The sequence below is a fragment of the Schistocerca cancellata genome, chromosome 2, assembly GCF_023864275.1.
Source record: "Schistocerca cancellata isolate TAMUIC-IGC-003103 chromosome 2, iqSchCanc2.1, whole genome shotgun sequence".
NCBI lineage: Eukaryota > Metazoa > Arthropoda > Insecta > Orthoptera > Acrididae > Schistocerca > Schistocerca cancellata.
The window spans coordinates 534,996,313-535,018,684 of NC_064627.1; the positions used below are offsets into that span (position 1 = coordinate 534,996,313).

General features: G+C 48.4%; 25 non-coding genes across 25 annotated transcripts; all 25 read left to right on the plus strand.

The window, feature by feature from the left end:
* Window positions 1-75: 75 nt before the first annotated feature.
* Window positions 76-157, plus strand: Trnas-gcu (transfer RNA serine (anticodon GCU)). Its single transcript has one exon. It is a non-coding gene; the product is annotated as a tRNA-Ser (tRNA).
* Window positions 158-980: 823 nt separating this feature from the next.
* Trnas-gcu (transfer RNA serine (anticodon GCU)) lies at window positions 981-1,062 on the plus strand. The gene has a single exon. It is a non-coding gene; the product is annotated as a tRNA-Ser (tRNA).
* An 823-nt stretch (window positions 1,063-1,885) lies between these two features.
* Window positions 1,886-1,968, plus strand: Trnas-gcu (transfer RNA serine (anticodon GCU)). Its single transcript has one exon. It is a non-coding gene; the product is annotated as a tRNA-Ser (tRNA).
* An 823-nt stretch (window positions 1,969-2,791) lies between these two features.
* Trnas-gcu (transfer RNA serine (anticodon GCU)) lies at window positions 2,792-2,873 on the plus strand. The gene has a single exon. It is a non-coding gene; the product is annotated as a tRNA-Ser (tRNA).
* An 823-nt stretch (window positions 2,874-3,696) lies between these two features.
* On the plus strand, window positions 3,697-3,778 carry Trnas-gcu (transfer RNA serine (anticodon GCU)). Its single transcript has one exon. It is a non-coding gene; the product is annotated as a tRNA-Ser (tRNA).
* An 823-nt stretch (window positions 3,779-4,601) lies between these two features.
* On the plus strand, window positions 4,602-4,683 carry Trnas-gcu (transfer RNA serine (anticodon GCU)). Its single transcript has one exon. It is a non-coding gene; the product is annotated as a tRNA-Ser (tRNA).
* An 823-nt stretch (window positions 4,684-5,506) lies between these two features.
* Trnas-gcu (transfer RNA serine (anticodon GCU)) lies at window positions 5,507-5,589 on the plus strand. The gene has a single exon. It is a non-coding gene; the product is annotated as a tRNA-Ser (tRNA).
* An 823-nt stretch (window positions 5,590-6,412) lies between these two features.
* On the plus strand, window positions 6,413-6,494 carry Trnas-gcu (transfer RNA serine (anticodon GCU)). Its single transcript has one exon. It is a non-coding gene; the product is annotated as a tRNA-Ser (tRNA).
* An 823-nt stretch (window positions 6,495-7,317) lies between these two features.
* On the plus strand, window positions 7,318-7,400 carry Trnas-gcu (transfer RNA serine (anticodon GCU)). The gene has a single exon. It is a non-coding gene; the product is annotated as a tRNA-Ser (tRNA).
* An 823-nt stretch (window positions 7,401-8,223) lies between these two features.
* Trnas-gcu (transfer RNA serine (anticodon GCU)) lies at window positions 8,224-8,306 on the plus strand. Its single transcript has one exon. It is a non-coding gene; the product is annotated as a tRNA-Ser (tRNA).
* Window positions 8,307-9,129: 823 nt separating this feature from the next.
* Window positions 9,130-9,211, plus strand: Trnas-gcu (transfer RNA serine (anticodon GCU)). Its single transcript has one exon. It is a non-coding gene; the product is annotated as a tRNA-Ser (tRNA).
* Window positions 9,212-10,034: 823 nt separating this feature from the next.
* Window positions 10,035-10,117, plus strand: Trnas-gcu (transfer RNA serine (anticodon GCU)). The gene has a single exon. It is a non-coding gene; the product is annotated as a tRNA-Ser (tRNA).
* Window positions 10,118-10,921: 804 nt separating this feature from the next.
* On the plus strand, window positions 10,922-11,004 carry Trnas-gcu (transfer RNA serine (anticodon GCU)). Its single transcript has one exon. It is a non-coding gene; the product is annotated as a tRNA-Ser (tRNA).
* An 804-nt stretch (window positions 11,005-11,808) lies between these two features.
* Trnas-gcu (transfer RNA serine (anticodon GCU)) lies at window positions 11,809-11,890 on the plus strand. Its single transcript has one exon. It is a non-coding gene; the product is annotated as a tRNA-Ser (tRNA).
* An 823-nt stretch (window positions 11,891-12,713) lies between these two features.
* Trnas-gcu (transfer RNA serine (anticodon GCU)) lies at window positions 12,714-12,795 on the plus strand. Its single transcript has one exon. It is a non-coding gene; the product is annotated as a tRNA-Ser (tRNA).
* Window positions 12,796-13,617: 822 nt separating this feature from the next.
* Window positions 13,618-13,699, plus strand: Trnas-gcu (transfer RNA serine (anticodon GCU)). The gene has a single exon. It is a non-coding gene; the product is annotated as a tRNA-Ser (tRNA).
* Window positions 13,700-14,503: 804 nt separating this feature from the next.
* Trnas-gcu (transfer RNA serine (anticodon GCU)) lies at window positions 14,504-14,586 on the plus strand. Its single transcript has one exon. It is a non-coding gene; the product is annotated as a tRNA-Ser (tRNA).
* Window positions 14,587-15,390: 804 nt separating this feature from the next.
* Window positions 15,391-15,473, plus strand: Trnas-gcu (transfer RNA serine (anticodon GCU)). The gene has a single exon. It is a non-coding gene; the product is annotated as a tRNA-Ser (tRNA).
* An 804-nt stretch (window positions 15,474-16,277) lies between these two features.
* Trnas-gcu (transfer RNA serine (anticodon GCU)) lies at window positions 16,278-16,360 on the plus strand. The gene has a single exon. It is a non-coding gene; the product is annotated as a tRNA-Ser (tRNA).
* An 804-nt stretch (window positions 16,361-17,164) lies between these two features.
* On the plus strand, window positions 17,165-17,246 carry Trnas-gcu (transfer RNA serine (anticodon GCU)). The gene has a single exon. It is a non-coding gene; the product is annotated as a tRNA-Ser (tRNA).
* Window positions 17,247-18,069: 823 nt separating this feature from the next.
* On the plus strand, window positions 18,070-18,151 carry Trnas-gcu (transfer RNA serine (anticodon GCU)). The gene has a single exon. It is a non-coding gene; the product is annotated as a tRNA-Ser (tRNA).
* Window positions 18,152-18,973: 822 nt separating this feature from the next.
* Trnas-gcu (transfer RNA serine (anticodon GCU)) lies at window positions 18,974-19,056 on the plus strand. Its single transcript has one exon. It is a non-coding gene; the product is annotated as a tRNA-Ser (tRNA).
* An 804-nt stretch (window positions 19,057-19,860) lies between these two features.
* Trnas-gcu (transfer RNA serine (anticodon GCU)) lies at window positions 19,861-19,942 on the plus strand. The gene has a single exon. It is a non-coding gene; the product is annotated as a tRNA-Ser (tRNA).
* An 823-nt stretch (window positions 19,943-20,765) lies between these two features.
* On the plus strand, window positions 20,766-20,847 carry Trnas-gcu (transfer RNA serine (anticodon GCU)). The gene has a single exon. It is a non-coding gene; the product is annotated as a tRNA-Ser (tRNA).
* Window positions 20,848-21,669: 822 nt separating this feature from the next.
* On the plus strand, window positions 21,670-21,752 carry Trnas-gcu (transfer RNA serine (anticodon GCU)). The gene has a single exon. It is a non-coding gene; the product is annotated as a tRNA-Ser (tRNA).
* The last annotated feature ends 620 nt before the right edge of the window (window positions 21,753-22,372 follow it).

Consider the following 22,372-nt stretch of genomic DNA (forward strand, 5'->3'; position numbering starts at 1 on the left):
GTACGATGCGTTTTGGAATCGACAAACGACTTCTTTCCGTAAGGACTAGCGAGGGACGCAGTTTCTGATGCATCAGACGAGGTGGCCGAGTGGTTAAGGCGTTGGACTGCTAATCCAATGTGCTCTGCACGCGTGGGTTCGAATCCCATCCTCGTCGAAGAATTTTACGTAAAGCACCCATTTCGGATCACGCCTTCTACATGCGAAACGCCACTCACTAGTAGCAATGGAACGTGTAGGTGGCAGATAACATCTGTAAGAAATACGAAACTAAACCGCCTACCAATTGGAAGGACACAACATTCGATAGCGTACGTCTTCCGAATCAAACATCACCTCAAGATTTATAAACGAATCGAGGTTTGGCACCATGGCGGTGTTTGGGAACGGTGGTTTCTCACTCATAGTTAAGTGCTTACTTCTCGCAGACATTTTAACGTATCGAGCCAATAATACCCCCAACTGTAGCACAACTGTCGCCTTTCGACAGTTTTGCTTTCCGTCCGACCGCCATATACGGAAGCGATCTGATAGGGCCTGGCTCCATCGCCAACAGCAGGAGCCTCTGGTCTCACAATTCGGCTACGAAGAACGTGGTTTGCTCTTCGAAAGAAACTTGGAAGCAACATCAGCGATGAGGTCAACGAAGGTGACAAATAAATGTTGCGCATCGAGATCATCGCGTCGTTGCGGTAGTTGTTATACTGAATGCACAGGACATTTCTCATTTGCATTAGACAACGCTACACGACGATTCGGTGCTTATTTCTGCAGTAAGTAAGTGGGCCGACTAATTTCCTCCGATCGGATACCGACGTGGACGGATGCCATCATTAAATGATTCACGAGTGGCAGCTTGGTCAGCTGCACTGCAGCAGGGCGTTACAGCGTTAACACCAGCCACAGTACGATGCGTTTTGGAATCGACAAACGACTTCTTTCCGTAAGGACTAGCGAGGGACGCAGTTTCTGATGCTTCAGACGAGGTGGCCGAGTGGTTAAGGCGTTGGACTGCTAATCCAATGTGCTCTGCACGCGTGGGTTCGAATCCCATCCTCGTCGAAGAATTTTACGTAAAGCACCCATTTCGGATCACGCCTTCTACATGCGAAACGCCACTCACTAGTAGCAATGGAACGTGTAGGTGGCAGATAACATCTGTAAGAAATACGAAACTAAACCGCCTACCAATTGGAAGGACACAACATTCGATAGCGTACGTCTTCCGAATCAAACATCACCTCAAGATTTATAAACGAATCGAGGTTTGGCACCATGGCGGTGTTTGGGAACGGTGGTTTCTCACTCATAGTTAAGTGCTTACTTCTCGCAGACATTTTAACGTATCGAGCCAATAATACCCCCAACTGTAGCACAACTGTCGCCTTTCGACAGTTTTGCTTTCCGTCCGACCGCCATATACGGAAGCGATCTGATAGGGCCTGGCTCCATCGCCAACAGCAGGAGCCTCTGGTCTCACAATTCGGCTACGAAGAACGTGGTTTGCTCTTCGAAAGAAACTTGGAAGCAACATCAGCGATGAGGTCAACGAAGGTGACAAATAAATGTTGCGCATCGAGATAATCGCGTCGTTGCGGTAGTTGTTATACTGAATGCACAGGACATTTCTCATTTGCATTAGACAACGCTACACGACGATTCGGTGCTTATTTCTGCAGTAAGTAAGTGGGCCGACTAATTTCCTCCGATCGGATACCGACGTGGACGGATGCCATCATTAAATGATTCACGAGTGGGAGCTTGGTCAGCTGCACTGCAGCAGGGCGTTACAGCGTTAACACCAGCCACAGTACGATGCGTTTTGGAATCGACAAACGACTTCTTTCCGTAAGGACTAGCGAGGGACGCAGTTTCCGATGCATCAGGCGAGGTGGCCGAGTGGTTAAGGCTGTTGGACTGCTAATCCAATGTGCTCTGCACGCGTGGGTTCGAATCCCATCCTCGTCGAAGAATTTTACGTAAAGCACCCATTTCGGATCACGCCTTCTACATGCGAAACGCCACTCACTAGTAGCAATGGAACGTGTAGGTGGCAGATAACATCTGTAAGAAATACGAAACTAAACCGCCTACCAATTGGAAGGACACAACATTCGATAGCGTACGTCTTCCGAATCAAACATCACCTCAAGATTTATAAACGAATCGAGGTTTGGCACCATGGCGGTGTTTGGGAACGGTGGTTTCTCACTCATAGTTAAGTGCTTACTTCTCGCAGACATTTTAACGTATCGAGCCAATAATACCCCCAACTGTAGCACAACTGTCGCCTTTCGACAGTTTTGCTTTCCGTCCGACCGCCATATACGGAAGCGATCTGATAGGGCCTGGCTCCATCGCCAACAGCAGGAGCCTCTGGTCTCACAATTCGGCTACGAAGAACGTGGTTTGCTCTTCGAAAGAAACTTGGAAGCAACATCAGCGATGAGGTCAACGAAGGTGACAAATAAATGTTGCGCATCGAGATAATCGCGTCGTTGCGGTAGTTGTTATACTGAATGCACAGGACATTTCTCATTTGCATTAGACAACGCTACACGACGATTCGGTGCTTATTTCTGCAGTAAGTAAGTGGGCCGACTAATTTCCTCCGATCGGATACCGACGTGGACGGATGCCATCATTAAATGATTCACGAGTGGGAGCTTGGTCAGCTGCACTGCAGCAGGGCGTTACAGCGTTAACACCAGCCACAGTACGATGCGTTTTGGAATCGACAAACGACTTCTTTCCGTAAGGACTAGCGAGGGACGCAGTTTCTGATGCATCAGACGAGGTGGCCGAGTGGTTAAGGCGTTGGACTGCTAATCCAATGTGCTCTGCACGCGTGGGTTCGAATCCCATCCTCGTCGAAGAATTTTACGTAAAGCACCCATTTCGGATCACGCCTTCTACATGCGAAACGCCACTCACTAGTAGCAATGGAACGTGTAGGTGGCAGATAACATCTGTAAGAAATACGAAACTAAACCGCCTACCAATTGGAAGGACACAACATTCGATAGCGTACGTCTTCCGAATCAAACATCACCTCAAGATTTATAAACGAATCGAGGTTTGGCACCATGGCGGTGTTTGGGAACGGTGGTTTCTCACTCATAGTTAAGTGCTTACTTCTCGCAGACATTTTAACGTATCGAGCCAATAATACCCCCAACTGTAGCACAACTGTCGCCTTTCGACAGTTTTGCTTTCCGTCCGACCGCCATATACGGAAGCGATCTGATAGGGCCTGGCTCCATCGCCAACAGCAGGAGCCTCTGGTCTCACAATTCGGCTACGAAGAACGTGGTTTGCTCTTCGAAAGAAACTTGGAAGCAACATCAGCGATGAGTTCAACGAAGGTGACAAATAAATGTTGCGCATCGAGATAATCGCGTCGTTGCGGTAGTTGTTATACTGAATGCACAGGACATTTCTCATTTGCATTAGACAACGCTACACGACGATTCGGTGCTTATTTCTGCAGTAAGTAAGTGGGCCGACTAATTTCCTCCGATCGGATACCGACGTGGACGGATGCCATCATTAAATGATTCACGAGTGGGAGCTTGGTCAGCTGCACTGCAGCAGGGCGTTACAGCGTTAACACCAGCCACAGTACGATGCGTTTTGGAATCGACAAACGACTTCTTTCCGTAAGGACTAGCGAGGGACGCAGTTTCTGATGCTTCAGACGAGGTGGCCGAGTGGTTAAGGCGTTGGACTGCTAATCCAATGTGCTCTGCACGCGTGGGTTCGAATCCCATCCTCGTCGAAGAATTTTACGTAAAGCACCCATTTCGGATCACGCCTTCTACATGCGAAACGCCACTCACTAGTAGCAATGGAACGTGTAGGTGGCAGATAACATCTGTAAGAAATACGAAACTAAACCGCCTACCAATTGGAAGGACACAACATTCGATAGCGTACGTCTTCCGAATCAAACATCACCTCAAGATTTATAAACGAATCGAGGTTTGGCACCATGGCGGTGTTTGGGAACGGTGGTTTCTCACTCATAGTTAAGTGCTTACTTCTCGCAGACATTTTAACGTATCGAGCCAATAATACCCCCAACTGTAGCACAACTGTCGCCTTTCGACAGTTTTGCTTTCCGTCCGACCGCCATATACGGAAGCGATCTGATAGGGCCTGGCTCCATCGCCAACAGCAGGAGCCTCTGGTCTCACAATTCGGCTACGAAGAACGTGGTTTGCTCTTCGAAAGAAACTTGGAAGCAACATCAGCGATGAGGTCAACGAAGGTGACAAATAAATGTTGCGCATCGAGATAATCGCGTCGTTGCGGTAGTTGTTATACTGAATGCACAGGACATTTCTCATTTGCATTAGACAACGCTACACGACGATTCGGTGCTTATTTCTGCAGTAAGTAAGTGGGCCGACTAATTTCCTCCGATCGGATACCGACGTGGACGGATGCCATCATTAAATGATTCACGAGTGGGAGCTTGGTCAGCTGCACTGCAGCAGGGCGTTACAGCGTTAACACCAGCCACAGTACGATGCGTTTTGGAATCGACAAACGACTTCTTTCCGTAAGGACTAGCGAGGGACGCAGTTTCTGATGCTTCAGACGAGGTGGCCGAGTGGTTAAGGCGTTGGACTGCTAATCCAATGTGCTCTGCACGCGTGGGTTCGAATCCCATCCTCGTCGAAGAATTTTACGTAAAGCACCCATTTCGGATCACGCCTTCTACATGCGAAACGCCACTCACTAGTAGCAATGGAACGTGTAGGTGGCAGATAACATCTGTAAGAAATACGAAACTAAACCGCCTACCAATTGGAAGGACACAACATTCGATAGCGTACGTCTTCCGAATCAAACATCACCTCAAGATTTATAAACGAATCGAGGTTTGGCACCATGGCGGTGTTTGGGAACGGTGGTTTCTCACTCATAGTTAAGTGCTTACTTCTCGCAGACATTTTAACGTATCGAGCCAATAATAGCCCCAACTGTAGCACAACTGTCGCCTTTCGACAGTTTTGCTTTCCGTCCGACCGCCATATACGGAAGCGATCTGATAGGGCCTGGCTCCATCGCCAACAGCAGGAGCCTCTGGTCTCACAATTCGGCTACGAAGAACGTGGTTTGCTCTTCGAAAGAAACTTGGAAGCAACATCAGCGATGAGGTCAACGAAGGTGACAAATAAATGTTGCGCATCGAGATAATCGCGTCGTTGCGGTAGTTGTTATACTGAATGCACAGGACATTTCTCATTTGCATTAGACAACGCTACACGACGATTCGGTGCTTATTTCTGCAGTAAGTAAGTGGGCCGACTAATTTCCTCCGATCGGATACCGACGTGGACGGATGCCATCATTAAATGATTCACGAGTGGGAGCTTGGTCAGCTGCACTGCAGCAGGGCGTTACAGCGTTAACACCAGCCACAGTACGATGCGTTTTGGAATCGACAAACGACTTCTTTCCGTAAGGACTAGCGAGGGACGCAGTTTCCGATGCATCAGGCGAGGTGGCCGAGTGGTTAAGGCTGTTGGACTGCTAATCCAATGTGCTCTGCACGCGTGGGTTCGAATCCCATCCTCGTCGAAGAATTTTACGTAAAGCACCCATTTCGGATCACGCCTTCTACATGCGAAACGCCACTCACTAGTAGCAATGGAACGTGTAGGTGGCAGATAACATCTGTAAGAAATACGAAACTAAACCGCCTACCAATTGGAAGGACACAACATTCGATAGCGTACGTCTTCCGAATCAAACATCACCTCAAGATTTATAAACGAATCGAGGTTTGGCACCATGGCGGTGTTTGGGAACGGTGGTTTCTCACTCATAGTTAAGTGCTTACTTCTCGCAGACATTTTAACGTATCGAGCCAATAATACCCCCAACTGTAGCACAACTGTCGCCTTTCGACAGTTTTGCTTTCCGTCCGACCGCCATATACGGAAGCGATCTGATAGGGCCTGGCTCCATCGCCAACAGCAGGAGCCTCTGGTCTCACAATTCGGCTACGAAGAACGTGGTTTGCTCTTCGAAAGAAACTTGGAAGCAACATCAGCGATGAGTTCAACGAAGGTGACAAATAAATGTTGCGCATCGAGATAATCGCGTCGTTGCGGTAGTTGTTATACTGAATGCACAGGACATTTCTCATTTGCATTAGACAACGCTACACGACGATTCGGTGCTTATTTCTGCAGTAAGTAAGTGGGCCGACTAATTTCCTCCGATCGGATACCGACGTGGACGGATGCCATCATTAAATGATTCACGAGTGGGAGCTTGGTCAGCTGCACTGCAGCAGGGCGTTACAGCGTTAACACCAGCCACAGTACGATGCGTTTTGGAATCGACAAACGACTTCTTTCCGTAAGGACTAGCGAGGGACGCAGTTTCTGATGCATCAGACGAGGTGGCCGAGTGGTTAAGGCGTTGGACTGCTAATCCAATGTGCTCTGCACGCGTGGGTTCGAATCCCATCCTCGTCGAAGAATTTTACGTAAAGCACCCATTTCGGATCACGCCTTCTACATGCGAAACGCCACTCACTAGTAGCAATGGAACGTGTAGGTGGCAGATAACATCTGTAAGAAATACGAAACTAAACCGCCTACCAATTGGAAGGACACAACATTCGATAGCGTACGTCTTCCGAATCAAACATCACCTCAAGATTTATAAACGAATCGAGGTTTGGCACCATGGCGGTGTTTGGGAACGGTGGTTTCTCACTCATAGTTAAGTGCTTACTTGTCGCAGACATTTTAACGTATCGAGCCAATAATACCCCCAACTGTAGCACAACTGTCGCCTTTCGACAGTTTTGCTTTCCGTCCGACCGCCATATACGGAAGCGATCTGATAGGGCCTGGCTCCATCGCCAACAGCAGGAGCCTCTGGTCTCACAATTCGGCTACGAAGAACGTGGTTTGCTCTTCGAAAGAAACTTGGAAGCAACATCAGCGATGAGGTCAACGAAGGTGACAAATAAATGTTGCGCATCGAGATAATCGCGTCGTTGCGGTAGTTGTTATACTGAATGCACAGGACATTTCTCATTTGCATTAGACAACGCTACACGACGATTCGGTGCTTATTTCTGCAGTAAGTAAGTGGGCCGACTACTTTCCTCCGATCGGATACCGACGTGGACGGATGCCATCATTAAATGATTCACGAGTGGGAGCTTGGTCAGCTGCACTGCAGCAGGGCGTTACAGCGTTAACACCAGCCACAGTACGATGCGTTTTGGAATCGACAAACGACTTCTTTCCGTAAGGACTAGCGAGGGACGCAGTTTCCGATGCATCAGGCGAGGTGGCCGAGTGGTTAAGGCTGTTGGACTGCTAATCCAATGTGCTCTGCACGCGTGGGTTCGAATCCCATCCTCGTCGAAGAATTTTACGTAAAGCACCCATTTCGGATCACGCCTTCTACATGCGAAACGCCACTCACTAGTAGCAATGGAACGTGTAGGTGGCAGATAACATCTGTAAGAAATACGAAACTAAACCGCCTACCAATTGGAAGGACACAACATTCGATAGCGTACGTCTTCCGAATCAAACATCACCTCAAGATTTATAAACGAATCGAGGTTTGGCACCATGGCGGTGTTTGGGAACGGTGGTTTCTCACTCATAGTTAAGTGCTTACTTCTCGCAGACATTTTAACGTATCGAGCCAATAATACCCCCAACTGTAGCACAACTGTCGCCTTTCGACAGTTTTGCTTTCCGTCCGACCGCCATATACGGAAGCGATCTGATAGGGCCTGGCTCCATCGCCAACAGCAGGAGCCTCTGGTCTCACAATTCGGCTACGAAGAACGTGGTTTGCTCTTCGAAAGAAACTTGGAAGCAACATCAGCGATGAGGTCAACGAAGGTGACAAATAAATGTTGCGCATCGAGATAATCGCGTCGTTGCGGTAGTTGTTATACTGAATGCACAGGACATTTCTCATTTGCATTAGACAACGCTACACGACGATTCGGTGCTTATTTCTGCAGTAAGTAAGTGGGCCGACTAATTTCCTCCGATCGGATACCGACGTGGACGGATGCCATCATTAAATGATTCACGAGTGGGAGCTTGGTCAGCTGCACTGCAGCAGGGCGTTACAGCGTTAACACCAGCCACAGTACGATGCGTTTTGGAATCGACAAACGACTTCTTTCCGTAAGGACTAGCGAGGGACGCAGTTTCCGATGCATCAGGCGAGGTGGCCGAGTGGTTAAGGCTGTTGGACTGCTAATCCAATGTGCTCTGCACGCGTGGGTTCGAATCCCATCCTCGTCGAAGAATTTTACGTAAAGCACCCATTTCGGATCACGCCTTCTACATGCGAAACGCCACTCACTAGTAGCAATGGAACGTGTAGGTGGCAGATAACATCTGTAAGAAATACGAAACTAAACCGCCTACCAATTGGAAGGACACAACATTCGATAGCGTACGTCTTCCGAATCAAACATCACCTCAAGATTTATAAACGAATCGAGGTTTGGCACCATGGCGGTGTTTGGGAACGGTGGTTTCTCACTCATAGTTAAGTGCTTACTTCTCGCAGACATTTTAACGTATCGAGCCAATAATACCCCCAACTGTAGCACAACTGTCGCCTTTCGACAGTTTTGCTTTCCGTCCGACCGCCATATACGGAAGCGATCTGATAGGGCCTGGCTCCATCGCCAACAGCAGGAGCCTCTGGTCTCACAATTCGGCTACGAAGAACGTGGTTTGCTCTTCGAAAGAAACTTGGAAGCAACATCAGCGATGAGGTCAACGAAGGTGACAAATAAATGTTGCGCATCGAGATAATCGCGTCGTTGCGGTAGTTGTTATACTGAATGCACAGGACATTTCTCATTTGCATTAGACAACGCTACACGACGATTCGGTGCTTATTTCTGCAGTAAGTAAGTGGGCCGACTAATTTCCTCCGATCGGATACCGACGTGGACGGATGCCATCATTAAATGATTCACGAGTGGGAGCTTGGTCAGCTGCACTGCAGCAGGGCGTTACAGCGTTAACACCAGCCACAGTACGATGCGTTTTGGAATCGACAAACGACTTCTTTCCGTAAGGACTAGCGAGGGACGCAGTTTCTGATGCTTCAGACGAGGTGGCCGAGTGGTTAAGGCGTTGGACTGCTAATCCAATGTGCTCTGCACGCGTGGGTTCGAATCCCATCCTCGTCGAAGAATTTTACGTAAAGCACCCATTTCGGATCACGCCTTCTACATGCGAAACGCCACTCACTAGTAGCAATGGAACGTGTAGGTGGCAGATAACATCTGTAAGAAATACGAAACTAAACCGCCTACCAATTGGAAGGACACAACATTCGATAGCGTACGTCTTCCGAATCAAACATCACCTCAAGATTTATAAACGAATCGAGGTTTGGCACCATGGCGGTGTTTGGGAACGGTGGTTTCTCACTCATAGTTAAGTGCTTACTTCTCGCAGACATTTTAACGTATCGAGCCAATAATACCCCCAACTGTAGCACAACTGTCGCCTTTCGACAGTTTTGCTTTCCGTCCGACAGCCATATACGGAAGCGATCTGATAGGGCCTGGCTCCATCGCCAACAGCAGGAGCCTCTGGTCTCACAATTCGGCTACGAAGAACGTGGTTTGCTCTTCGAAAGAAACTTGGAAGCAACATCAGCGATGAGGTCAACGAAGGTGACAAATAAATGTTGCGCATCGAGATAATCGCGTCGTTGCGGTAGTTGTTATACTGAATGCACAGGACATTTCTCATTTGCATTAGACAACGCTACACGACGATTCGGTGCTTATTTCTGCAGTAAGTAAGTGGGCCGACTAATTTCCTCCGATCGGATACCGACGTGGACGGATGCCATCATTAAATGATTCACGAGTGGGAGCTTGGTCAGCTGCACTGCAGCAGGGCGTTACAGCGTTAACACCAGCCACAGTACGATGCGTTTTGGAATCGACAAACGACTTCTTTCCGTAAGGACTAGCGAGGGACGCAGTTTCCGATGCATCAGGCGAGGTGGTCGAGTGGTTAAGGCTGTTGGACTGCTAATCCAATGTGCTCTGCACGCGTGGGTTCGAATCCCATCCTCGTCGAAGAATTTTACGTAAAGCACCCATTTCGGATCACGCCTTCTACATGCGAAACGCCACTCACTAGTAGCAATGGAACGTGTAGGTGGCAGATAACATCTGTAAGAAATACGAAACTAAACCGCCTACCAATTGGAAGGACACAACATTCGATAGCGTACGTCATCCGAATCAAACATCACCTCAAGATTTATAAACGAATCGAGGTTTGGCACCATGGCGGTGTTTGGGAACGGTGGTTTCTCACTCATAGTTAAGTGCTTACTTCTCGCAGACATTTTAACGTATCGAGCCAATAATACCCCCAACTGTAGCAGTTTTGCTTTCCGTCCGACCGCCATATACGGAAGCGATCTGATAGGGCCTGGCTCCATCGCCAACAGCAGGAGCCTCTGGTCTCACAATTCGGCTACGAAGAACGTGGTTTGCTCTTCGAAAGAAACTTGGAAGCAACATCAGCGATGAGGTCAACGAAGGTGACAAATAAATGTTGCGCATCGAGATAATCGCGTCGTTGCGGTAGTTGTTATACTGAATGCACAGGACATTTCTCATTTGCATTAGACAACGCTACACGACGATTCGGTGCTTATTTCTGCAGTAAGTAAGTGGGCCGACTAATTTCCTCCGATCGGATACCGACGTGGACGGATGCCATCATTAAATGATTCACGAGTGGGAGCTTGGTCAGCTGCACTGCAGCAGGGCGTTACAGCGTTAACACCAGCCACAGTACGATGCGTTTTGGAATCGACAAACGACTTCTTTCCGTAAGGACTAGCGAGGGACGCAGTTTCCGATGCATCAGGCGAGGTGGCCGAGTGGTTAAGGCTGTTGGACTGCTAATCCAATGTGCTCTGCACGCGTGGGTTCGAATCCCATCCTCGTCGAAGAATTTTACGTAAAGCACCCATTTCGGATCACGCCTTCTACATGCGAAACGCCACTCACTAGTAGCAATGGAACGTGTAGGTGGCAGATAACATCTGTAAGAAATACGAAACTAAACCGCCTACCAATTGGAAGGACACAACATTCGATAGCGTACGTCATCCGAATCAAACATCACCTCAAGATTTATAAACGAATCGAGGTTTGGCACCATGGCGGTGTTTGGGAACGGTGGTTTCTCACTCATAGTTAAGTGCTTACTTCTCGCAGACATTTTAACGTATCGAGCCAATAATACCCCCAACTGTAGCAGTTTTGCTTTCCGTCCGACCGCCATATACGGAAGCGATCTGATAGGGCCTGGCTCCATCGCCAACAGCAGGAGCCTCTGGTCTCACAATTCGGCTACGAAGAACGTGGTTTGCTCTTCGAAAGAAACTTGGAAGCAACATCAGCGATGAGGTCAACGAAGGTGACAAATAAATGTTGCGCATCGAGATAATCGCGTCGTTGCGGTAGTTGTTATACTGAATGCACAGGACATTTCTCTTTTGCATTAGACAACGCTACACGACGATTCGGTGCTTATTTCTGCAGTAAGTAAGTGGGCCGACTACTTTCCTCCGATCGGATACCGACGTGGACGGATGCCATCATTAAATGATTCACGAGTGGGAGCTTGGTCAGCTGCACTGCAGCAGGGCGTTACAGCGTTAACACCAGCCACAGTACGAAGCGTTTTGGAATCGACAAACGACTTCTTTCCGTAAGGACTAGCGAGGGACGCAGTTTCTGATGCTTCAGACGAGGTGGCCGAGTGGTTAAGGCGTTGGACTGCTAATCCAATGTGCTCTGCACGCGTGGGTTCGAATCCCATCCTCGTCGAAGAATTTTACGTAAAGCACCTATTTCGGATGACGCCTTCTACATGCGAAACGCCACTCACTAGTAGCAATGGAACGTGTAGGTGGCAGATAACATCTGTAAGAAATACGAAACTAAACCGCCTACCAATTGGAAGGACACAACATTCGATAGCGTACGTCTTCCGAATCAAACATCACCTCAAGATTTATAAACGAATCGAGGTTTGGCACCATGGCGGTGTTTGGGAACGGTGGTTTCTCACTCATAGTTAAGTGCTTACTTCTCGCAGACATTTTAACGTATCGAGCCAATAATACCCCCAACTGTAGCACAACTGTCGCCTTTCGACAGTTTTGCTTTCCGTCCGACCGCCATATACGGAAGCGATCTGATAGGGCCTGGCTCCATCGCCAACAGCAGGAGCCTCTGGTCTCACAATTCGGCTACGAAGAACGTGGTTTGCTCTTCGAAAGAAACTTGGAAGCAACATCAGCGATGAGGTCAACGAAGGTGACAAATAAATGTTGCGCATCGAGATAATCGCGTCGTTGCGGTAGTTGTTATACTGAATGCACAGGACATTTCTCATTTGCATTAGACAACGCTACACGACGATTCGGTGCTTATTTCTGCAGTAAGTAAGTGGGCCGACTAATTTCCTCCGATCGGATACCGACGTGGACGGATGCCATCATTAAATGATTCACGAGTGGGAGCTTGGTCAGCTGCACTGCAGCAGGGCGTTACAGCGTTAACACCAGCCACAGTACGATGCGTTTTGGAATCGACAAACGACTTCTTTCCGTAAGGACTAGCGAGGGACGCAGTTTCTGATGCTTCAGACGAGGTGGCCGAGTGGTTAAGGCGTTGGACTGCTAATCCAATGTGCTCTGCACGCGTGGGTTCGAATCCCATCCTCGTCGAAGAATTTTACGTAAAGCACCCATTTCGGATCACGCCTTCTACATGCGAAACGCCACTCACTAGTAGCAATGGAACGTGTAGGTGGCAGATAACATCTGTAAGAAATACGAAACTAAACCGCCTACCAATTGGAAGGACACAACATTCGATAGCGTACGTCTTCCGAATCAAACATCACCTCAAGATTTATAAACGAATCGAGGTTTGGCACCATGGCGGTGTTTGGAACGGTGGTTTCTCACTCATAGTTAAGTGCTTACTTCTCGCAGACATTTTAACGTATCGAGCCAATAATACCCCCAACTGTAGCACAACTGTCGCCTTTCGACAGTTTTGCTTTCCGTCCGACCGCCATATACGGAAGCGATCTGATAGGGCCTGGCTCCATCGCCAACAGCAGGAGCCTCTGGTCTCACAATTCGGCTACGAAGAACGTGGTTTGCTCTTCGAAAGAAACTTGGAAGCAACATCAGCGGTGAGGTCAACGAAGGTGACAAATAAATGTTGCGCATCGAGATAATCGCGTCGTTGCGGTAGTTGTTATACTGAATGCACAGGACATTTCTCATTTGCATTAGACAACGCTACACGACGATTCGGTGCTTATTTCTGCAGTAAGTAAGTGGGCCGACTAATTTCCTCCGATCGGATACCGACGTGGACGGATGCCATCATTAAATGATTCACGAGTGGGAGCTTGGTCAGCTGCACTGCAGCAGGGCGTTACAGCGTTAACACCAGCCACAGTACGATGCGTTTTGGAATCGACAAACGACTTCTTTCCGTAAGGACTAGCGAGGGACGCAGTTTCCGATGCATCAGGCGAGGTGGCCGAGTGGTTAAGGCGTTGGACTGCTAATCCAATGTGCTCTGCACGCGTGGGTTCGAATCCCATCCTCGTCGAAGAATTTTACGTAAAGCACCCATTTCGGATCACGCCTTCTACATGCGAAACGCCACTCACTAGTAGCAATGGAACGTGTAGGTGGCAGATAACATCTGTAAGAAATACGAAACTAAACCGCCTACCAATTGGAAGGACACAACATTCGATAGCGTACGTCATCCGAATCAAACATCACCTCAAGATTTATAAACGAATCGAGGTTTGGCACCATGGCGGTGTTTGGGAACGGTGGTTTCTCACTCATAGTTAAGTGCTTACTTCTCGCAGACATTTTAACGTATCGAGCCAATAATACCCCCAACTGTAGCAGTTTTGCTTTCCGTCCGACCGCCATATACGGAAGCGATCTGATAGGGCCTGGCTCCATCGCCAACAGCAGGAGCCTCTGGTCTCACAATTCGGCTACGAAGAACGTGGTTTGCTCTTCGAAAGAAACTTGGAAGCAACATCAGCGATGAGGTCAACGAAGGTGACAAATAAATGTTGCGCATCGAGATAATCGCGTCGTTGCGGTAGTTGTTATACTGAATGCACAGGACATTTCTCTTTTGCATTAGACAACGCTACACGACGATTCGGTGCTTATTTCTGCAGTAAGTAAGTGGGCCGACTACTTTCCTCCGATCGGATACCGACGTGGACGGATGCCATCATTAAATGATTCACGAGTGGGAGCTTGGTCAGCTGCACTGCAGCAGGGCGTTACAGCGTTAACACCAGCCACAGTACGATGCGTTTTGGAATCGACAAACGACTTCTTTCCGTAAGGACTAGCGAGGGACGCAGTTTCCGATGCATCAGGCGAGGTGGCCGAGTGGTTAAGGCTGTTGGACTGCTAATCCAATGTGCTCTGCACGCGTGGGTTCGAATCCCATCCTCGTCGAAGAATTTTACGTAAAGCACCCATTTCGGATCACGCCTTCTACATGCGAAACGCCACTCACTAGTAGCAATGGAACGTGTAGGTGGCAGATAACATCTGTAAGAAATACGAAACTAAACCGCCTACCAATTGGAAGGACACAACATTCGGTAGCGTACGTCATCCGAATCAAACATCACCTCAAGATTTATAAACGAATCGAGGTTTGGCACCATGGCGGTGTTTGGGAACGGTGGTTTCTCACTCATAGTTAAGTGCTTACTTCTCGCAGACATTTTAACGTATCGAGCCAATAATACCCCCAACTGTAGCAGTTTTGCTTTCCGTCCGACCGCCATATACGGAAGCGATCTGATAGGGCCTGGCTCCATCGCCAACAGCAGGAGCCTCTGGTCTCACAATTCGGCTACGAAGAACGTGGTTTGCTCTTCGAAAGAAACTTGGAAGCAACATCAGCGATGAGGTCAACGAAGGTGACAAATAAATGTTGCGCATCGAGATAATCGCGTCGTTGCGGTAGTTGTTATACTGAATGCACAGGACATTTCTCATTTGCATTAGACAACGCTACACGACGATTCGGTGCTTATTTCTGCAGTAAGTAAGTGGGCCGACTAATTTCCTCCGATCGGATACCGACGTGGACGGATGCCATCATTAAATGATTCACGAGTGGGAGCTTGGTCAGCTGCACTGCAGCAGGGCGTTACAGCGTTAACACCAGCCACAGTACGATGCGTTTTGGAATCGACAAACGACTTCTTTCCGTAAGGACTAGCGAGGGACGCAGTTTCCGATGCATCAGGCGAGGTGGTCGAGTGGTTAAGGCTGTTGGACTGCTAATCCAATGTGCTCTGCACGCGTGGGTTCGAATCCCATCCTCGTCGAAGAATTTTACGTAAAGCACCCATTTCGGATCACGCCTTCTACATGCGAAACGCCACTCACTAGTAGCAATGGAACGTGTAGGTGGCAGATAACATCTGTAAGAAATACGAAACTAAACCGCCTACCAATTGGAAGGACACAACATTCGATAGCGTACGTCATCCGAATCAAACATCACCTCAAGATTTATAAACGAATCGAGGTTTGGCACCATGGCGGTGTTTGGGAACGGTGGTTTCTCACTCATAGTTAAGTGCTTACTTCTCGCAGACATTTTAACGTATCGAGCCAATAATACCCCCAACTGTAGCAGTTTTGCTTTCCGTCCGACCGCCATATACGGAAGCGATCTGATAGGGCCTGGCTCCATCGCCAACAGCAGGAGCCTCTGGTCTCACAATTCGGCTACGAAGAACGTGGTTTGCTCTTCGAAAGAAACTTGGAAGCAACATCAGCGATGAGGTCAACGAAGGTGACAAATAAATGTTGCGCATCGAGATAATCGCGTCGTTGCGGTAGTTGTTATACTGAATGCACAGGACATTTCTCATTTGCATTAGACAACGCTACACGACGATTCGGTGCTTATTTCTGCAGTAAGTAAGTGGGCCGACTAATTTCCTCCGATCGGATACCGACGTGGACGGATGCCATCATTAAATGATTCACGAGTGGGAGCTTGGTCAGCTGCACTGCAGCAGGGCGTTACAGCGTTAACACCAGCCACAGTACGATGCGTTTTGGAATCGACAAACGACTTCTTTCCGTAAGGACTAGCGAGGGACGCAGTTTCCGATGCATCAGGCGAGGTGGCCGAGTGGTTAAGGCTGTTGGACTGCTAATCCAATGTGCTCTGCACGCGTGGGTTCGAATCCCATCCTCGTCGAAGAATTTTACGTAAAGCACCCATTTCGGATCACGCCTTCTACATGCGAAACGCCACTCACTAGTAGCAATGGAACGTGTAGGTGGCAGATAACATCTGTAAGAAATACGAAACTAAACCGCCTACCAATTGGAAGGACACAACATTCGATAGCGTACGTCATCCGAATCAAACATCACCTCAAGATTTATAAACGAATCGAGGTTTGGCACCATGGCGGTGTTTGGGAACGGTGGTTTCTCACTCATAGTTAAGTGCTTACTTCTCGCAGACATTTTAACGTATCGAGCCAATAATACCCCCAACTGTAGCAGTTTTGCTTTCCGTCCGACCGCCATATACGGAAGCGATCTGATAGGGCCTGGCTCCATCGCCAACAGCAGGAGCCTCTGGTCTCACAATTCGGCTACGAAGAACGTGGTTTGCTCTTCGAAAGAAACTTGGAAGCAACATCAGCGATGAGGTCAACGAAGGTGACAAATAAATGTTGCGCATCGAGATAATCGCGTCGTTGCGGTAGTTGTTATACTGAATGCACAGGACATTTCTCTTTTGCATTAGACAACGCTACACGACGATTCGGTGCTTATTTCTGCAGTAAGTAAGTGGGCCGACTACTTTCCTCCGATCGGATACCGACGTGGACGGATGCCATCATTAAATGATTCACGAGTGGGAGCTTGGTCAGCTGCACTGCAGCAGGGCGTTACAGCGTTAACACCAGCCACAGTACGAAGCGTTTTGGAATCGACAAACGACTTCTTTCCGTAAGGACTAGCGAGGGACGCAGTTTCTGATGCTTCAGACGAGGTGGCCGAGTGGTTAAGGCGTTGGACTGCTAATCCAATGTGCTCTGCACGCGTGGGTTCGAATCCCATCCTCGTCGAAGAATTTTACGTAAAGCACCTATTTCGGATGACGCCTTCTACATGCGAAACGCCACTCACTAGTAGCAATGGAACGTGTAGGTGGCAGATAACATCTGTAAGAAATACGAAACTAAACCGCCTACCAATTGGAAGGACACAACATTCGATAGCGTACGTCTTCCGAATCAAACATCACCTCAAGATTTATAAACGAATCGAGGTTTGGCACCATGGCGGTGTTTGGGAACGGTGGTTTCTCACTCATAGTTAAGTGCTTACTTGTCGCAGACATTTTAACGTATCGAGCCAATAATACCCCCAACTGTAGCACAACTGTCGCCTTTCGACAGTTTTGCTTTCCGTCCGACCGCCATATACGGAAGCGATCTGATAGGGCCTGGCTCCATCGCCAACAGCAGGAGCCTCTGGTCTCACAATTCGGCTACGAAGAACGTGGTTTGCTCTTCGAAAGAAACTTGGAAGCAACATCAGCGATGAGGTCAACGAAGGTGACAAATAAATGTTGCGCATCGAGATAATCGCGTCGTTGCGGTAGTTGTTATACTGAATGCACAGGACATTTCTCATTTGCATTAGACAACGCTACACGACGATTCGGTGCTTATTTCTGCAGTAAGTAAGTGGGCCGACTAATTTCCTCCGATCGGATACCGACGTGGACGGATGCCATCATTAAATGATTCACGAGTGGGAGCTTGGTCAGCTGCACTGCAGCAGGGCGTTACAGCGTTAACACCAGCCACAGTACGATGCGTTTTGGAATCGACAAACGACTTCTTTCCGTAAGGACTAGCGAGGGACGCAGTTTCTGATGCTTCAGACGAGGTGGCCGAGTGGTTAAGGCGTTGGACTGCTAATCCAATGTGCTCTGCACGCGTGGGTTCGAATCCCATCCTCGTCGAAGAATTTTACGTAAAGCACCCATTTCGGATCACGCCTTCTACATGCGAAACGCCACTCACTAGTAGCAATGGAACGTGTAGGTGGCAGATAACATCTGTAAGAAATACGAAACTAAACCGCCTACCAATTGGAAGGACACAACATTCGATAGCGTACGTCTTCCGAATCAAACATCACCTCAAGATTTATAAACGAATCGAGGTTTGGCACCATGGCGGTGTTTGGAACGGTGGTTTCTCACTCATAGTTAAGTGCTTACTTCTCGCAGACATTTTAACGTATCGAGCCAATAATACCCCCAACTGTAGCACAACTGTCGCCTTTCGACAGTTTTGCTTTCCGTCCGACCGCCATATACGGAAGCGATCTGATAGGGCCTGGCTCCATCGCCAACAGCAGGAGCCTCTGGTCTCACAATTCGGCTACGAAGAACGTGGTTTGCTCTTCGAAAGAAACTTGGAAGCAACATCAGCGGTGAGGTCAACGAAGGTGACAAATAAATGTTGCGCATCGAGATAATCGCGTCGTTGCGGTAGTTGTTATACTGAATGCACAGGACATTTCTCATTTGCATTAGACAACGCTACACGACGATTCGGTGCTTATTTCTGCAGTAAGTAAGTGGGCCGACTAATTTCCTCCGATCGGATACCGACGTGGACGGATGCCATCATTAAATGATTCACGAGTGGGAGCTTGGTCAGCTGCACTGCAGCAGGGCGTTACAGCGTTAACACCAGCCACAGTACGATGCGTTTTGGAATCGACAAACGACTTCTTTCCGTAAGGACTAGCGAGGGACGCAGTTTCCGATGCATCAGGCGAGGTGGCCGAGTGGTTAAGGCTGTTGGACTGCTAATCCAATGTGCTCTGCACGCGTGGGTTCGAATCCCATCCTCGTCGAAGAATTTTACGTAAAGCACCCATTTCGGATCACGCCTTCTACATGCGAAACGCCACTCACTAGTAGCAATGGAACGTGTAGGTGGCAGATAACATCTGTAAGAAATACGAAACTAAACCGCCTACCAATTGGAAGGACACAACATTCGATAGCGTACGTCATCCGAATCAAACATCACCTCAAGATTTATAAACGAATCGAGGTTTGGCACCATGGCGGTGTTTGGGAACGGTGGTTTCTCACTCATAGTTAAGTGCTTACTTCTCGCAGACATTTTAACGTATCGAGCCAATAATACCCCCAACTGTAGCAGTTTTGCTTTCCGTCCGACCGCCATATACGGAAGCGATCTGATAGGGCCTGGCTCCATCGCCAACAGCAGGAGCCTCTGGTCTCACAATTCGGCTACGAAGAACGTGGTTTGCTCTTCGAAAGAAACTTGGAAGCAACATCAGCGATGAGGTCAACGAAGGTGACAAATAAATGTTGCGCATCGAGATAATCGCGTCGTTGCGGTAGTTGTTATACTGAATGCACAGGACATTTCTCTTTTGCATTAGACAACGCTACACGACGATTCGGTGCTTATTTCTGCAGTAAGTAAGTGGGCCGACTACTTTCCTCCGATCGGATACCGACGTGGACGGATGCCATCATTAAATGATTCACGAGTGGGAGCTTGGTCAGCTGCACTGCAGCAGGGCGTTACAGCGTTAACACCAGCCACAGTACGAAGCGTTTTGGAATCGACAAACGACTTCTTTCCGTAAGGACTAGCGAGGGACGCAGTTTCTGATGCTTCAGACGAGGTGGCCGAGTGGTTAAGGCGTTGGACTGCTAATCCAATGTGCTCTGCACGCGTGGGTTCGAATCCCATCCTCGTCGAAGAATTTTACGTAAAGCACCTATTTCGGATGACGCCTTCTACATGCGAAACGCCACTCACTAGTAGCAATGGAACGTGTAGGTGGCAGATAACATCTGTAAGAAATACGAAACTAAACCGCCTACCAATTGGAAGGACACAACATTCGATAGCGTACGTCTTCCGAATCAAACATCACCTCAAGATTTATAAACGAATCGAGGTTTGGCACCATGGCGGTGTTTGGGAACGGTGGTTTCTCACTCATAGTTAAGTGCTTACTTGTCGCAGACATTTTAACGTATCGAGCCAATAATACCCCCAACTGTAGCACAACTGTCGCCTTTCGACAGTTTTGCTTTCCGTCCGACCGCCATATACGGAAGCGATCTGATAGGGCCTGGCTCCATCGCCAACAGCAGGAGCCTCTGGTCTCACAATTCGGCTACGAAGAACGTGGTTTGCTCTTCGAAAGAAACTTGGAAGCAACATCAGCGATGAGGTCAACGAAGGTGACAAATAAATGTTGCGCATCGAGATAATCGCGTCGTTGCGGTAGTTGTTATACTGAATGCACAGGACATTTCTCATTTGCATTAGACAACGCTACACGACGATTCGGTGCTTATTTCTGCAGTAAGTAAGTGGGCCGACTAATTTCCTCCGATCGGATACCGACGTGGACGGATGCCATCATTAAATGATTCACGAGTGGGAGCTTGGTCAGCTGCACTGCAGCAGGGCGTTACAGCGTTAACACCAGCCACAGTACGATGCGTTTTGGAATCGACAAACGACTTCTTTCCGTAAGGACTAGCGAGGGACGCAGTTTCTGATGCTTCAGACGAGGTGGCCGAGTGGTTAAGGCGTTGGACTGCTAATCCAATGTGCTCTGCACGCGTGGGTTCGAATCCCATCCTCGTCGAAGAATTTTACGTAAAGCACCCATTTCGGATCACGCCTTCTACATGCGAAACGCCACTCACTAGTAGCAATGGAACGTGTAGGTGGCAGATAACATCTGTAAGAAATACGAAACTAAACCGCCTACCAATTGGAAGGACACAACATTCGATAGCGTACGTCTTCCGAATCAAACATCACCTCAAGATTTATAAACGAATCGAGGTTTGGCACCATGGCGGTGTTTGGAACGGTGGTTTCTCACTCATAGTTAAGTGCTTACTTCTCGCAGACATTTTAACGTATCGAGCCAATAATACCCCCAACTGTAGCACAACTGTCGCCTTTCGACAGTTTTGCTTTCCGTCCGACCGCCATATACGGAAGCGATCTGATAGGGCCTGGCTCCATCGCCAACAGCAGGAGCCTCTGGTCTCACAATTCGGCTACGAAGAACGTGGTTTGCTCTTCGAAAGAAACTTGGAAGCAACATCAGCGATGAGGTCAACGAAGGTGACAAATAAATGTTGCGCATCGAGATAATCGCGTCGTTGCGGTAGTTGTTATACTGAATGCACAGGACATTTCTCATTTGCATTAGACAACGCTACACGACGATTCGGTGCTTATTTCTGCAGTAAGTAAGTGGGCCGACTAATTTCCTCCGATCGGATACCGACGTGGACGGATGCCATCATTAAATGATTCACGAGTGGGAGCTTGGTCAGCTGCACTGCAGCAGGGCGTTACAGCGTTAACACCAGCCACAGTACGATGCGTTTTGGAATCGACAAACGACTTCTTTCCGTAAGGACTAGCGAGGGACGCAGTTTCCGATGCATCAGGCGAGGTGGCCGAGTGGTTAAGGCTGTTGGACTGCTAATCCAATGTGCTCTGCACGCGTGGGTTCGAATCCCATCCTCGTCGAAGAATTTTACGTAAAGCACCCATTTCGGATCACGCCTTCTACATGCGAAACGCCACTCACTAGTAGCAATGGAACGTGTAGGTGGCAGATAACATCTGTAAGAAATACGAAACTAAACCGCCTACCAATTGGAAGGACACAACATTCGATAGCGTACGTCATCCGAATCAAACATCACCTCAAGATTTATAAACGAATCGAGGTTTGGCACCATGGCGGTGTTTGGGAACGGTGGTTTCTCACTCATAGTTAAGTGCTTACTTCTCGCAGACATTTTAACGTATCGAGCCAATAATACCCCCAACTGTAGCAGTTTTGCTTTCCGTCCGACCGCCATATACGGAAGCGATCTGATAGGGCCTGGCTCCATCGCCAACAGCAGGAGCCTCTGGTCTCACAATTCGGCTACGAAGAACGTGGTTTGCTCTTCGAAAGAAACTTGGAAGCAACATCAGCGATGAGGTCAACGAAGGTGACAAATAAATGTTGCGCATCGAGATAATCGCGTCGTTGCGGTAGTTGTTATACTGAATGCACAGGACATTTCTCTTTTGCATTAGACAACGCTACACGACGATTCGGTGCTTATTTCTGCAGTAAGTAAGTGGGCCGACTACTT